We start from the raw sequence: 13402 nt of genomic DNA, 5'->3' as shown, positions 1-13402 counted from the left end.
GTAGCAGAACTGGCAGGCCCTGTAGCAGAATTGGCAGGTCCGGTAGCATAACAGTTAGACGTTAGGTGGGGCCCAGTCTTAGGGTCAGGAGTGATGGGTCTTCCTTTAACTAGCTGTCCCTGCCTCAGACCCATCACCGTTCCTCTGTGAGCTTCAGTTTCTACACCCGTACACTCTATACCACACGCAGTCATGATAATGTCTACCACACCGGGTTACTCTGCATACTAACCTCTTAGGAGGAAGCATCAACGGTGTGCTAGCCTTTGTTCAAATTTTCAAAGCATACAAATTCTTTTCTTTCTTTCTCTTTTTTCCTTTTTATTTATTTATTTTTTTTTAATTTGAGACAGAGTTTCCCTAGATAGCCCTGGCTTGGCTGCCCGGGAATTCTCTCTGTAAGCCAGGCTGGCCTGGAACTCAGAGATCTGCCTCCTAACTGCTAGGTGGGATTAAACGTATATGCCACTACTGCCAGCAGGCTCTTTTTGGTTTTTCAAGACAGGGTGTCTCTGAATAGCCCTGGCTGTCCTGGAACTCACTCTGTAGACCAGGCTAGCCTTTAACTCAGGGATCCCCCTGCCGCTGCCTCTGCCTCTTGAGTGCTGGGATTGAAGGTGTGCGCCACCACTGCCTAGCTAATTCTTTTTCTTTCCTTCATTCGTTTGTTTGTTTGAGATGGGGGTCTTACTATGGAGCTAGGGATGGTTTGGAATTTGCTGTGTAGAGAAGGCTGGCTTCAAACTCATAAAGATCGCCACGCCTCTGCCTCCTGAGAGGTAGGGTTAAAGGATGTGCCACCATTCACAGCCTCTTCTCTTTTTTTTTTTTTTAATTACCTTTATTTACTTTATGAGTGTAGGTGTGTGGGTGTCTGTGTTACATATAGGGTCTGAGGACAATCTCTGAGGGTCAGGTCTCTTCTCCCGCCCGGTGAGTCCCAGGGATTAAACTAGGTCGTTAGGCTTGGTAGTGGACATCTGTGTTGGTGAGTCACCTTGATGCCTCAAAATCTTCCCCTTTAAAAAAGAAGGGCCTCAGGCTGGAGAGAAGGCTCATGGGTTAAAAGCACTCACTGACTCCAAAGATTCAATTCCCGGGAACACCATGGTGGCTCACAACCATCTGTAATGGGATCTGATGCCCTCTTCTGGTGTGTCTGAAGATACTGACAGTGTACTCATATACATAAAATAACTAGAGAGAGAGAGAGAGAGAGAGAGAGAGAGAGAGAGAGGAAGAGGAGGAAGAAGAGGAAGAGGAAGAGGAGGAAGAGGAGAAGTAGGAGGAGGAGAAGGGGGGAGAGGAGCATTCACGATGGACTTTACTGTCCTTAGTTTGAGATTATGCTGCTGATAAGCTGATCAGTCTAATATTTGTGGAAAGTTAGATCCAGGCAAGGGGACGATGGTCACTATTTCTTGTTTTTCTTCTAAGGTGACGGCTTCGACATGTGGCCAAGAAGAGCTTCAAGCTGCGTCACCACTGAAACCCATTGCTTGCCATGCAGTTCCAGGTGTCATGGAGCAAAGACCCCCAAGGAACACTTGACAAAACCAGAGTCGCAATTTAAGGATGTTAAGCCAGGGGGTGGGGATTAGGCTCAGTGGTAGAGCGCTTGCCTAGCAAGGGCAAGGCCCTGGGTTGGGCTTGGGCGGGGGGAGTGTTAAGCCAGCCGGCAACTGCCTGGAGAGGATGGATCTCACAGAGCAGCCCTGACTGCCTTCAGCAGGGAGCTTTTAGTGGGGAAAAAACAAAGTAAAACGAAAAAGCAAAACACCAAAACCATATCCCTGTTGGCAGTTACAGGAGGAAGCAGAGCAGGCAAACAGTTTAACCGAAGCAAAAGTGTCAGTTAGCCAGGGCATCTGGCCCTCAAGTGTCTGTGGCGGAGTTTGGTAATTTTCTAAGAGGCTTTTTCATGAGGGGATGGAAGTGGGGTTTGGGGGGCTGTCAGCTCGGAGTCAGACCTTAGATGGCTGCAGCACAGACCAGATGGTGGGACCTTGGCCTGCCACACAGGTACTTGTGATTAGAACCCTCACCTCTCAAGACAACAATTTTCTCCCCAACCCCTTTCTTCTCCCTCTCCTCTCTTCTCCCTGCTTTTCTCTTCTGGGTTTGGATATACAGACCAGCTGGCCTCGAACTCGGGGTAAGCTTCTGCCCTCAGCCTCTCCAGTGCTTGAATTCCAAGTTCCGAGAGAGATTTTTATACTCAGCAGTTGATTGGTTTGTTCTAGAACCAACTAGGAGGGCTTCCGTGCACACCTGTGAGGGATGTTCTTGATTAGGTTGTGGGGAGCCTTCTGTAGAGGCTGAGATCTGAGGAGGTCTGAGGGAAGTCTTTATGCCTTTTGCCTGCCTGTCTTTGCCTCTTGATGGTGAATGCTCCTGCTAGGATCTTTCACGGACCCAATGTCTTTGAATTTTCAACATGGACTGAAGACCAGTGTCTCTCTGAGAATCCTCCAGCCCTGTGGTGAAAGATAGGGGCTACTGATTCACCCAGCTTCGTGGCCTGAGCATCTCTGAAGACAGAGTGTCTTGTGTAAGCCAATCAGATAAATCCCTGTTGTTTTCTGTATCCCCGACACCCGCTCTATTCCCCTAGTGAAACTTGACTAATAACCTTTTATTAGTCTGGCCTTCAAATCTAGGGCAGAGACTTCTGGGTCACACAGGTGTCTGGGATACCCGGGCCGGAAGAGGAATTCAGCCAGGAGGGTAGGCAGCAGCACTTGATGATGACATTGGAATGTGGTACCAGAGGGGCAGGGTGTCCTTCTGGGTTATGACTGGTCCTAGTGATGAGATGGGTGTGTGTGTGTGTGTGTGTGTGTGCGCGCACACCATTAAATACTTATGCATTATCTCACTGGTCAGAGAGCAAGACTGACTTCCTTAAGTGCTAGGCCACAGCTCTGCCTTTCCTCCCGCAGGAGTTCAAGCTGTCATCTGTTGCTTCTAGGGCCCGTCAACATTCAGTTCTTGCTATGTCCTGTGCAGGGAGCCAGTTTGAGTTTCTTTGTGGTCTCTAGGTTTACTGACTAGGAAGTCTCTCAAACATACTATGGATTTTGACTGTACAGAGGAGCTTTATTTTCGGCTGGTCGAGTTTTAATTTCACAGCCATGAGAGGCTGACAATATGCAAGGTGGGATTTAGGAGGACTCTGCATGCTAAAATCCTCTGGGATGGGCTGATGCTGAAGTTTGGGATCCACTGGTTTAGAAGGCAAAGCTGCTAAGCAAAGAGCACTATCATAATCTGCCAATATTCTGTGAGGGTCTTGCCTACCCTCTATACCCTCGACCCTCCTTCTCTCTACCCTGTAAGGAGTTGCTGAATGAAAAAGTAGTCTTCACCGTTCCAAGCTCATTTTAAGTGAAAACTCATCTTTAAAAGTCACCTTCCTTCTTTCGCCCCCCAGACGCCGTTCCTCTAAGGTAAATTTATGTTATTCAGGTGTACGCCTTATAGTCTTAGCGGTAGAGGTAGAGGCAAGAGTTCAAGGCTACTTTTAGCTACATATCAAGTCTGAAAACAGCCTACTCTACAGGAGACCCTGAATTAAAAAACCCAAGATCATAATAGATGATATATTTACATCACACGAGTTCTAGGCGCTTAATTCTACTAATCGGTTTGGGATTGGTTGTTATGGTCAGGTGTGGAGGAGGAGCTCAGAAATCCAGTTTCTGGAACTAGCAGGGACTGATAATGCCCGACTACCTCCTAAGACATAAGACATTCATAAGAACAGCCTAGAGGGGTTGGGGATTTAGCTCAGTGGTAGAGCGCTCGCCTAGGAAGCGCAAGGCCCTGGGTTCGGTCCCCAGCTCCGAAAAAAAGAACCAAAAAAAAAAAAAAAAAAAAAAAAAGAACAGCCTAGCCAGATAGCAGCTATTTTCGTAACCTCAGTTTCCCTCCCGGCTGGAGGCACTTGTTGCTAAGTTGCAGGAAGAGGAAATTAAGAAATGCAAAGAACTGGGGAAAGCGCCTCCATTTCATTGGGAGGGAGAAACGCTTGCTCCTCCCACTGGGATTCTGCCAGGTAACCCGCAGTTAGTCGCGGCCCCCCCTTCTTTCCAGTCCTTAGCGCTGCGGCCCCTTTAACAGCCCTGACCAATCGCCGGCCGATCCCGGAGGCCTCTCGCGGGCGTGCAACACTGGCTGGATTAGACGTGTCTGGTGCGCGGCTGACTCCGCCCTCCCGCCCTGTGGTTGGGCGGTGGGGGCCGCGGCCGCGGGGCGGGTCCGCCGGCGGGGCGGGGCGGCCGGTGCCCGGGGGTGGGCGGGCAGCAGCACGGCGGCCCCAGCCAGAGCCGGAGCTGGAGCTGGAGCCGCGGCGGCCGCGGAGAACGGGCGCCGGCGCAGTAGGATGAGGCAGCCAGCGGATCCAGGGTGAGCGCCCTCGGGTCCAGGTGGGGCGACGCAGGGAGCGTCGGGCGGAGCAGGCCCTGGCTGGGTGGCCCGTCTTCGGGATACCGGCAGCTCCCGCAACCGTTGGCGCAGCGGAGCTCGGTTCAGCCCCTTCCATGCTGCCAGGGCTCGGGATGCCGGCACTGGTGGTCCCGGGAGAGACCTTCCCTTGCTTGGGGGCCGAGCGGGGCGGAGTCGCCCTGGGGCGGGAGGTGCAAGCCATCAGGTCCCAGCCTGGCGTCCGCCGCTCGGTGTAGATCCCGGGAAGCAGTATCCACACGCTAGCTGAAGGGAAACACTTGTCACCTCTGTGCGTGGGGCCTCGGCTGCCCGCCGCCCCCTGGGCCACCGTGGGAGAAGCTTGGGAGTGGAGGAGTGCGGTTACTTTTGCGCGAATCTGTCAGTGGCTGTCGGCGCCTCGCTTGTTTTTCTGCAACTCCTGGTGGACACCGGGGACCGTGGGGTGGTTTGTGTGCTTTAAAAGGGAGGCGGCGGCGCACTGAAAACCGGGGAGATAGGAAGGTTAACAAGTGACATTGGGCTGAGGCCTAACGTTAGCTGCCCCGCTGGGAGCACGGAGATGACGGTGGTGGAGACCCAGGGACCGGAGCTGGGACGGGAACCACCGGCTCCATTGCACCACATGCCACTCCGAGCGCCAGCTCTGCGCGCGGGAGTTGGTGCAAGGGAAGCCCCCCCCCCCCCCCACTGAAAAACGATTTTTGGAAAACTTAGCCCCTCAGTGGGTTGATGGTTACCTAAACCATCAGTTGTTATGGTTACACGGCATCAAATTTAAGGGCAAAGTCTGTTAAACACCCTCGCTCTTTTTTTTCCTAGAGCTAAGGAGTACTTTGTCATTAGATTTCATAGATACTGTGTAAAGACATACTTTTTTAGAGTTGAAGGAAAAGTGTGGGATCCCTGAGGACACAGGTTGTGTCTTGTTCCGGTGTGGGGTCCAAGTGTCTTGACACCATTGCTCTGCACTCAATTGAGAGGAATAGTCTTCTCAGAAAGTGACTTGTATGTGTAAAATACCAAGGGAAACAGAGGGATAAGTGATCTTTGGCCCTTGGGGAAAGGAGTTTGACAGGTCTGGGTTTGCGTTTTTTTTTTTTTTGGATTGGGGTGACCTGCAGGGAAGTGTATCTTGTATTGACTGGTGAAAAACGCCATTTCTGTTAGCTTTTCCCAACCCTTAAACGATTTCAGTACCTTTTCAGAGTCTTCCAAGACAGACAAATGTCTTGAGGCTAGGAGGATGAAGCCAGAGTTTTGGTGATCTACCTGAGCTCCCTGGGAGTGGACATGAAGGCTTGGAGAGGGGGTAGAGGGGGGCTCTGGGAGACTGCACATACTTGCATGGTTATCCTCAGGAAAGGAGACAAACAGGTGATTGGGATCTGAACGTGGAGGTGCTGAAGTTCAACGACAGGCAGTAAAGGACAGGTGAGGAAAGACAGCTCAAGAGTGGTTTGTGCAGAGTGGTGAGAAATGAGAGTTCTCACATATGCTAGACACACGACTGTATGTTAAAGGGATTATGCTCTTAGACTGCTTCCAGGAAAAGCAGCAAAGGTTAGACCATGCATGTGCATGTATGTATTTTGAGAAAAGGCCTCTCATATCCCAGGCTGGCCTTAGACTTGTTCCTAGCCGAAGTCGACATTGAATGTCTGGTCCTTCTGCTGCCAATTGCTCAGTGCTAGGGTTTCTGGCCTGCATCACCACCACACCAGGTTTGTGTGGTGTAGGAATCAAAGCCCCGATCATGTGTGCGAGTCAAGCCCCATACCAACAGAGCCATCTCCCCAGCTTGACTACACTTTTATGTATCGTAACTGTAGGATGTTATGAACAGAGGCATTGCCTAGAGTCAAAAATATTCATTTGATAACTTTTTATTTAGGGTCTGTGATGTGCTAGACTCTGCCAGACCCTGCGGATGTGGTAGAGGGGGAGGGAGGAGGGAGTCCCATCAAAGTCAAAAGCTCTCGTTCTCTGAGGCTCTTGAAGTAAGAAGAGAGAAACATACAGAATGTTACTTAATAAAAACAGAAAGGGAGAAATTTTTCTACCCCAGATTACTTTGATAGCAAACTGAATCTTCAAAGACCAGTTTCTGTGTCAGGTTCAATACAAAATTATACTCGTCTTTATGTTTGTTGGCGGTGCCTGGATGTTAGGCATCTTTCTCTCCCTTTTTCTTATGTGTTCATTAATTCACAAGTTAGGAAGACCATTACAGAATGCTGCCTTTGTCTTCTCCATGCCTCTAGTTTTTCTTTCTTTACTTCCCTTTCCTTTTTTTCCCTCTTGGAATTCTCTCTCCTGTTTGACCCTTAATATCTCCCAAGGGTCCCACTTAGGGATTGTCGAGGTTACAGGGGTGTTGGGTTCTTTGATGGTATCCCAAACCATAAGCTGACTGGAACTGAAAAGGTGGGGTTTTCTTTTGTTTTCATTTTTGGAGGCAGGGTTTCTCTCTGTGTGTAGCCCTGGCTGTCCTAGAACTCTCTCTGTAGACCAGGCTGGCCTTCGAGTCAGAAATCCACCTGCCCCAGCCTCCCAAGTGATGGGATGAAAGGTGTGGGCCACCACCAAATAAACATGGCTTTTCAAGTCATAGCTCTGCCACACCCCGCACCCCATCCTTTGTGCGTAGACCGGTCCTGCAACAGCCTCCCAGGGAGGATCATAACCTGTTCTTTTTTTTTTTTTTTTTTTTTTTTTTTTTGGTTTTTTTTTTTCGGAGCTGGGGACCGAACCCAGGGCCTTGCGCTTCCTAGGTAAGCGCTCTACCACTGAGCTAAATCCCCAGCCCCTCATAACCTGTTCTTATGGTGGAGGAAAGGGGCTCAGGATTGTTCTGTGACTTAACCAGGATGACAAGCTCTCTAACCAGAACTGGACCTCCAGCCTCCCGACTGTTCCGTCCCAAGACGTGCTTTTCCCATTGTACCACACTGCTTTTCCTGGAGCCAAGTGCAGTTTGTGAGAGCTGACCTAGAGCAGCGTCCGTATGACAGGTCAGGCTTGACTCCGGCTGATGAACTGTTCTGCTGTGTTGGTGAACAGTCAGCATCTGGGGTCCGGCCTCCGCCTGGTGGAAATGTGGGGGCCCCCTTAGATCCTTAAGAACCCTGGGGGAGAGGTGATCCAGCTTTCTGGGACTGCATCCCAGTGTGCCTGCTCATCAGCTCTGTGACCTTGGGGAAATTGCTGTCTTTGTGTACCTCAGTCATCACCTGTCGAGACAGCCTTCATGGCGGTGGCAACACCGAGACAGTGAAGCCTATATCATCTTAGTGTTCATAGCAACAGTTGAAGCTTACAGAGCCTTACCCTGGCACGTGAGATGCTTTTAGGTGTGTAAAATATCCGTGTGTCTTAGAGTCAGTGGTCTTAGCTTAGATGGACAGTGGTAGTGGATTAGTTACAGGTAGTTACGAGGAGGGTTAATGAGGTCATTGAGGGGAGGTTAAATGAGGTCATTGAGGCCTGACATACAATGAATCCCCATACCACTTGATGCTGTCAAACAACAGAGAGAACAGTTACCTTGAGCATCCGGTAAGCCTTGGCACTCAGAGCCCTGGTGATAATCCATGAATCCACGGACTGGGATCCTGGGCTGGAGGAACGGTGTCCAGTTTGCCTGGAGTACTACTGTCTTTTAGCTGACTGCTGTCCCCAAGAGAAGCATTAACTGGAGGAACTAATGAGCCATGGGCAGTCAGCTCTCTTTGTCCTGGCTGTCCACTAAGGTTTTTTTTTTTTTTTTTTTTTTTTTTTGTCACCTTTAAATTCTCCAGTTAAAAATAAAGATTGAGGGTTGGGGATTTAGCTCAGTGGTAGCGCGCTTGCCTAGCAAGCACAAGGCCCTGGGTTCAGTCCCCAGCTCCAAAAAAAAGAAAAAAAAAAAAGATTGATTTAAAGAGACTGGAACCCCGTACTGATACACTCTTACATGTGAATTCTAAAGTGATTCAAGGTAATATTCCAGGTTGCATGTTGTTCCTTTTGAAACTCCTTACAGCGCCTGAAGGTCTAACATGAAATGAGTGTGAGAGGGAGGCTAGAAGGCAGGAGCGTGGAGATGGTCTTGAGTGGCTCTGGAAGAGATGAGCTTCGAGGCCTGGCAGGTCTTATGATGTCACCTGTGATCCCTGGGTTCCTTTACACCTCGGACCCTCCGTCTCTTACAAATTGAGGACTTTCTTTTTTAAAAATTCATTTTATTATTTTATGTGTGTAAGTGTCTTGCCTGATGTATGCCTGTGTGCCACATTGCTAACCCTCCATCCCGAGGACTTACGTGTCCCCTTGCCTCCACCCCCAGTACAGTCTCAAGAGTATCTGAGCCTCCGAACCCAAAGGATCTGAGGTTCTCAGTGGCAGAAAGGAAATTACTTTAGTCAGGCCTTTTTATTGTTCTGGAGATAAGGTTTTGTATTTCGGCCCAATCTGGCCTTGATTTTGCTTTTGTTTCTAGAGTAGCTGGGGTTACAGGCTCGTCCTATCATTTGAAAGTTTCATTCAAGACTTACTTGATGTTTGTGACAATGTTTTGAAAAGTAGAAAACAGCACTTGGGAGACAGAGGCCGGCAGATGTCTTGTGAGTTTGAGGACAGCCCGGTCTACATAGCGAGTTCCAGTATAGCCAAGGTTTCATAGTGAGGCCCGGTCTCAGCAAGAAAAGTAGAAAACAATTAACCACCCATAATACTAGCCTGGTTATTATTTATGGAATTGCTGTGTGCTGCGCTCTAAACTTATCCAAGTTCAAACTTCAGAAAATTCTGATTTTTTTTTGGTAGGGACCATGAGACAGGGTTTCTTTCTTTCCTTCTTTCTTTTTAAAAAATTTATTATATATACAGTGTTCTGCTTACATGTATGCCTTCAGGTTGGAAGAGGGCACTAGATTTTATTTCAGATGGTTGTGAGCCACCATGTGGTTGCTGGGATTTGAACTCAGGACCTCTGGAAGAGCAGTCGGTGCTCTTAACCACTGAGCCATCTCTCCAGCCCGACAGGGTTTCTTTATGTAGTCCTGGCTGTCCTGGAATTTGCTATGCAGATCAGGCTATCTTTTTTTTTTTTTCCGGAGCTGGGGACCGAACCCAGGGCAAGCGCTCTACCACTGAACTAAATCCCCAACCCTCTTTTTTTTTTTTTTTTTAAGATTTATTTATTTATTATATATAAGTACACTGTAGCTGTCTTTAGACACACCAGAAGAGGGCATCAGATCTCATTACAGATGGTTGTGAGCCACCATGTCAGTCAGTGCTCTTAACCATTGAGCCATCTCTCCAGCCCCAGAGCAGGCTATCCTTGAACTCAGAGTGTTCCCCTTGCCTCGGTAGTTCTGGGATTAAGGGTGTGCACCACCACACCTGGCAGTGAATCTTTTTTTTTTTTTTTGGTTCTTTTTTTCGGAGCTGGGGACCGAACCCAGGGCCTTGTGCTTCCTAGGTAAGCGCTCTACCACTGAGCTATAATCCCCAGCCCCAGTGAATCTTATTTTAAGATGATAAGGCTGAAGTTCTGAGAGGTTAAAGAATGAAGCCAGGTTCGAAGGACAAGGTCAGAGCAGGGTCAGAGCTCAGCCTTCTGCTGCCCCCAGAATGAATTCTGTGGTATGGTCATGAGTGTTTCACACACTCTGGAACCCTTTCAAGCCACTAGCTCTGGGATCTGACCCAGGTTGAAAGGAGAGAGTCCTCTGCTCTGAGGTCACAGCTGGAAAGACTTTGCCCCTTCAATGGGGTAACTCTAAGCCTAAAGAATAACTCCTACAGGAGTTGCAGGGGAGTTAAGTCCTTGAAAGGGAGGGTTTTCCTTTGGTGAACAAAGCCGTTGACAGGTCACTGTGAGCATAAGTGGGCATGAATGGGACTATTGAAAGATGAACTTGACCTCTCCTAAGCAGTCTCACAGGATGGGAGACCCAGGTGGGCTTTGAAGTAAGCTTTGTCTGTTGGATTTGCCTGGAACATTGGTTCTAAGCGCTTTCTCCTGAGGAGATTATTGAACAGAGACGGTGGGCACCTCCACAGCTTATTTTCACAGTTGGGAATGGCATGGGGGCGAGGAGCGGCTCCAGTCCTAAGCTTACTTAGGATTCGAGATCAAACACTGCTGTCTATCCGTGACCAGCCAGTCGGAATCAGAGTATGCGTTTTGTAAGAGCCTGGTTTCTCCTGTGCTGTGTAAAGCTTGCCTAAGCTCACTCTCTTGTCCACGTCTTAGTCCTCTCTCACACCCAGTGCTGTCTCTTAAACAGTAGTCCTAAAACTGTTAGTACTTCTTATTTTGGGTTTAAAAATAGAGAATTTAAGACATACCTCTTGAAAGGACTGACTGAACAGTGGTCGTCAGCTACCAAGCATTTGAATTTTCCCCGGTCTCAAGCACTGTACTTGGCACTGGCAATCTGATGGGGAGTAAAACAGACGGGGTGCTCCCCTGCCCACCGCACCGTAGGTGGTCTAGAACTAGACAAATCAGATGCGCCCTACATACATACTGTTCATACAAAACGGTAGTGAGTGTGAAATTGCTCGGAAGGGAACTGGGAAAGAGAAGAGTCTCGCAGGAGAGACAGTGAGAGGTGGGCAGGGGTAGAGACATAAACAGACAGTGCAACCTGCCTATGTACCTGGCTTGGCCCTCAGGAGCCAGACAGTGCTTGGGAGGCCTCGGGAAGTTTCTTAACCTTGTGGGCCTCCCTCCTGTGCTTTTAGGATTGAGTAAACCCTGAGGGCTGTTCCTGGCTTGAACTGGAAGAGAATAAGGGTTTGCTGACTCAGCAGCGGGAAACCTGACCCAGACAGGCCTCAGGTACAAAGTGGCTGGCTGCTGTGCAGGTCTTCAGAGGCTTTCTCAGGCTGCTCTCGTGGCCTTCTGCAGTGTCCCTGCTCCTGGAAAGAGCCGGCCCTGCCTGCAGGAGGCCCAGTGCTCAGTGTGTGGTGAGCTGGACTGGAAGTTTTGCTATTGTCTGATTTAAAAAAAATTGAATTACGTTTATTCATTTTTTCTTTTTTTCAGAGCTGGGGACCGAACCTAGGGCCTTGCACTTGCTAGGCAAGCGCTCTACCACTGAGCTAAATCCCCAACCCCGAATTACATTTATTAATTTGCATTCGTGTGCAACATGCTCTGTGTGTTCCCCACAGCTCACCTGTGGCAGTCAGAAGACAACTGTTGGGAGTTGCTTCTCCTTTCCCACCACGTGGTCCTGGAACCAAGGTCACTAAACTGAGCAGCAAGCACTGTTGTCCCTGAGCCTTCAGGCCTAGTGTCTGCTTTAGAATTTGGACGTGGGAAGTCGTTTGTTTGTTTGTTTTTCCTCTGAGGCATCAAAGCCAGCGGCTTTATTATCAGGTGATCAGATACTGCTGTGTGTAGCGTTTTACTGATCCCCGTCTCTAACAGGTTTTGGAGTTCTTGTTTTTTTTTTTTTTTTTTCTTTTTTCCCCAGATAAAGTTTCTCTGCGTAGCCCTGGCTATCTTGAAATATCACTATTTAGACCAGGCTGGCCTCCAACTGGGAGATCAGCCTGCCTCTCTGTCTCCTAGGTGCTGGCATGAAAGGCATGGCCACCATCGCCCAGCCTGCTAGAGTATTTTGGCATCCACAGGGACAGCTGTACTCTGGGATCATGAAGGCCCACTGCTTCTGTTCTTTACTTGGTATGGGTCAGTAATGAAATGGTGCAAACCCGACCGTATGATAGTTTATGGTAGAAAGTGTTAACTATGGCCAATTCGTATATCAGTGAATTTGTTTTTAAAGTCTTTTAGCTTAGAAAGAATTAAATACACTGAGTAAAAGATGATATGATGGAACCCGTGTATTCATCATGCAGTTTCACAAATTAGCAACTTTTTCCCCCTTTTGAAACAGGGTTTTGAGCATCACAGGCTGCCCTTGAATTCTTTTTATATCTGGACAAGGCATGAACTCCTGATCCTCCTGCCTCGCCTCCCGGGTGCTGGGACTGGAGGCATGCGCTGCCTATCGGTCACACTTGCTGAATTTTGCTCAACTCCTTCTCACACGGTTCTTGTGAGAACGTATTGGTGGATTTTCCAAAGATCCACTGCATGTGTATCCCTGAACTAAAAACCCATGTGCTAGGTGTGATCAAAGAGAAGGAACGTCTACATGCTTGGCGTTGAAAGTCCTAATCCAAAATGGGAACTTCTTGGAAATCTTTACAGTCTTGGCTGTGATGAGATGGAAAGGGCTGGAGAGATGGTTCAGTGGTTAAGGGCAGCAGCTGTTGGTTCCTGGGACCTGGGTTCGGTTCCCGGCACCCCCATGATGGCTTACAACTGCTTGTAACTTCACTTCCAGAGGACTCAAAATCCTCTTCTGGCATCTGGGAATACCGGGCAAACACATGTGCACATATATGCACATACATGCAAAAAACACTCACACACACAAATAAATAAAATAAATGAAACTTAAATGAAAAATATAGAGAGAGAGTAGATGGGTGTGTGCAAGGAGGCCGAGAGAGAGGGATCTCTATGAGCTTGAGGACACCCTGGCCCACATATTGACTTCTATGTGATAAACTTTAGTTTTTGTTTTTGCTTTTACTTTTTTTTTTTTTTTTTTTTTTGGTTTTTTTTTCGGAGCTGGGGACCAAACCCAGGGCCTTGTGCTTCCTAGGCAAGCGCTCTACCACTGAGCTAAATCCCCAACCCCCTTGCTTTTACTTTTAAAGCGACAATTCAAATTGGTTATGCAAATAGCTCTATAGCGGTGCCCCTGTGGGCCACTGTCCAACAGGTCTGTAAGGTAAGGAGTGTTCTAGACCTGGGCTGTCCAGTGGTTGTCACCCACCATTTGGAAGGTGTGAACTGAAGCTCCAGTTTATAAAACTTTAAACTGTTAGTTGATAGTTCCACATGGTCATATTAGACAGGGCAAGACCCAGGCTCAGCAGGAAA

The 13402-nt window shown here is 48.6% G+C and overlaps 1 protein-coding gene across 4 annotated transcripts in view; it reads left to right on the top strand.

The window, feature by feature from the left end:
- The first annotated feature begins 4303 nt into the window (after window positions 1–4303).
- Tex2 (testis expressed 2) overlaps window positions 4304–13402 on the top strand; it is a 109029-nt gene continuing 99930 nt past the window's right edge. For 3 of the 4 annotated variants that reach the window (XR_015630658.1, XR_015630656.1, XM_087572438.1), the window contains exon 1: window positions 4325–4407. The gene's annotated coding sequence lies outside the window, so the exon portion shown is untranslated. 4 annotated transcript variants of the gene reach the window in all.

This window comes from Rattus norvegicus, chromosome 10 (assembly GCF_021556685.1).
Source record: "Rattus norvegicus strain SHRSP/BbbUtx chromosome 10, alternate assembly SHRSP_T2T, whole genome shotgun sequence".
Taxonomy (NCBI): domain Eukaryota; kingdom Metazoa; phylum Chordata; class Mammalia; order Rodentia; family Muridae; genus Rattus; species Rattus norvegicus.
Note: the sequence above shows the minus strand (reverse complement) of the source record. Positions and strands in the feature narration are given on the sequence as shown.